Here is a 3168-nt window from a genome sequence, read left to right as displayed (position 1 = left end):
TGTCTGGCCACTCGACTTCCTACTACTGATCACAGCTCCTGCAGGAAGAGCTGCAGGTACCAAACCCACTCAGATCTGCTGGGAAAGCATGATTGGAGCTCAGAGGTTTTTAGCCTGGGACCAGTTTCAGAGGGGGAGAATTATGGACTTCTATCCTAGGAGGGGTGCACCCAGAGATACCAAAGAAGGGGCCAGTGGTGCAGCTAGCCCTGTAAACATGACCATTGGGATTTAGCCGTTCACTTCAAAGGTATCTGGATTTGGCCAATGACATTTCAGCCACACAAGGATCTGAATATGTCTCAGAGGTGCCCTGGATCACAGAGTTTGGCTGTTATTTATTGATTTACTTGTTTATTACTATTGTCAACCTCTCTTGTTCATGCTCTTCCCCTGTAGCTAAATATTTTAAGAGTCATTGGGCCAGAGAGAGAGAGGCAGACGGAAGGACTGTGTTGTCTAGAGATCAGATCCCTCTTCCAGAAAATGGGAAACCAAGTGCCCATGCTCCATTATCGCTTTAATTGTTATCCACAGTGGAACAGCTTCAGCAGAAGAGACGGTGGGACCCACATCAGTCTCCAACAGTCCAATGGTTAGGACACTCTTCTTAGGGGGTGGCAGTTCTTTGCTGAGTTTGGCATTAATATTTGAATATCATATCACTGTACGGTTGTGTACGCTGCATATGCCGAGTATAGTGCTTGGTTATATAAATAAACGGACAATCCATTAACATTATTGTTAGAAATAACCAAACAAGTTGTCCCGGGGGTGGACTGGGGAGACAGAACCCTTTATTGCCTCCTCGTTCCACCTCGACACCGTGAGTGAGCAACGAGGGGGTGACTTTACAATTCTTGTATCCATTCCGGTATGTAAATGTAAACAATTTCCCATAGACCCTTACTTGGTTACATTGACCCCTATAAAATGAATATTAACAGCTACAGAATGAATATAATTATAGCCGCCCCTGTTTGTTGTTTACAGGATTACCATACAGAGAGCAGGCACATCACCTTCAAACCTATACATTTTACACTAACATTCTTTGAAGTAAAGGCATGCCAGGGGGAGAAGGAAGGTAATGCTTTCTTCCCACCAAAAGACCCTGAACAGAAATAGCAATAAATGCATTCCCTACGAAGATGGCCAGGAAGGGAGGAGAAGAAGAGAGATAACAGACTCTAACTAAAATTCACACCAATTAACAGAAACAAGATTTGCCCTTGCCTGGAACTCGTTCCCTGTCATTTAGGCCTGACCATGGGTCCAGCTTTTAACTCTTTACTCTCCTACAATTATTGTGCTTCTTTTACTTCCAGGACTCTCATTGTCTGGATCATGATTTTCTTGAAAATATTCATTATTCAACGTAAGTCACCAAAGAATTTCTGTAAATATTTTTTAATCTATAGTTTATTTACAACCAGATCCTGATTAGTATTCAGTGCATGAAATTTGAGTTGGTTTGACTGGTTAAATGTTAATTTGCTCAGTTTCTCTATTCTAATTGGATACATTGAAGAATTATAATCAGGCATCTTAAAAATGAAAGGGAGATCCTTGGCTGGTCTATATTGTCATAGATTCCTGTCCGAACTCTCAGTTATTATGATTCTTAATCCATGATTCTTAAACTCATTTCCTTTGAATAATCTGAACTAAATCACTGATCAAGAAAAATACGTAAGGAAGTGCTTAGCTTTAAACATATGGGAGTGCTTAAATCCATTATTGATCATGAATGAGATTTTCAGCTGGCCATGGTTTTCAATGGGTATTCAGCAACCAACTCCCTTCGGTTCCTTTGCAAATCCCACCCCAAAAACCTACTCCTCAAAACACTAGTGAGTCACTGCAGGCTTAGGCCTCGCTCCTGGTCTGCAGCAGCTTAGAAGGCCAGCAGCTTCCCCTCATCAGTGCAGAAATAGGGCTCCTGTTGTGCTTATGTGAGGGACACAGTCTTGGCTGGCAGCTTCTTGAGCAGCTGGGGGATTTCACAGAAGAACTGATCCACCGTGTTGTCTGCAGGGAAGGTTAATGCAAACGTGTTCCCGGTGTGCAGGGCAGAATTGACACTAGCTCTGATCCAGGCACCGGCTGCCATTTGAAGACAAGCTCCCCTGTTCATCACTCTCTCATAGAATCATAGATGATGAGGGTTGGAAGGGTCCTCAGGAGATCATCTAGTCCAACCCCCTGCTGAAAGCAGGACTAACCTCAGCTAAATCATCGCAGCCAGGGCTTTGTCAGGCTGGGCCTTTGAGACCTGCATTGAGACCTGAAGTTCTGCCTGTCTTCCTAGGCCTGTGGGTGGAACTGGAAATGTTTCAGAAAATGCTACCGTGGAGATCTTGGAGCTTCATGTCTTTCCTAGAGCAGCCTGAATCTGGCCACCAGTACCTTTCTCTTACCTTTCCCTATGTCATTGGTACCTATATGTACCATGACTACCAGCCCCTCCCCAGCATGGCATGGGCACACAGGTCTGTTTAGGTGTCTCATGAGGTCTGCAACCTTAGCACCCAGCAAAGAGAAGATACAGAACTGAAAAGGTGAGGGGAATACGGCTTTTGCTGATGTTCTTTGCATACCATGTGGCTGCACAGTCACAGATGGATGTTTGGGCTAGGGTCAGTTCACCCCTGACAGCTGTTGCACCCCACATCCCTGGTCTGGGATAACACGGAGCTGGTCTGGTCTCTGTTCTTGGCTGATCCTTCTCAGGCTGGGCAGAGCTGGATGGGCCATCTCAACTCTTTGTATTGGTGGCATATGGCACAGCTGGTCTCAGGACCAGGTGAAACGCTGACAGAGAGGAGGACAGTGGAGGATGTAAAGGGAAGGGCTACCAGAGAACCATCTCACATCTCTCAGTCTGTGGTCCTCACTCCTCCAGCGCTGGTGGCCTGGCGTATCCACTGGTGCCCTGTGGCCTGGGTGCATGATGAATCAATGATCATCAGCACTGATGAGCGAAGGACAGAGTCTCTGGAATAAAGGGGAGGCTTTAACAGCCTTTCCCTTGGGAATTCCCAAGAGACAGTTTCCCCTTTTATCAGGCCCACCCATCATTTCAAGGACCACTGTGATGATGGCAGACCAGGTGCCAGATCATGCTACGGCCCCTAATCCTCAGCTGAGCACTGACAAAGGCCTGGC

Source organism: Emydura macquarii, unplaced genomic scaffold, assembly GCF_026122565.2.
Source record: "Emydura macquarii macquarii isolate MOO-44397 ecotype Brisbane River unplaced genomic scaffold, CSIRO-AGI_Emac_v2 contig_2558, whole genome shotgun sequence".
Taxonomy (NCBI): Eukaryota; Metazoa; Chordata; order Testudines; family Chelidae; genus Emydura; species Emydura macquarii.
This window is presented reverse-complemented; position numbering follows the sequence as displayed.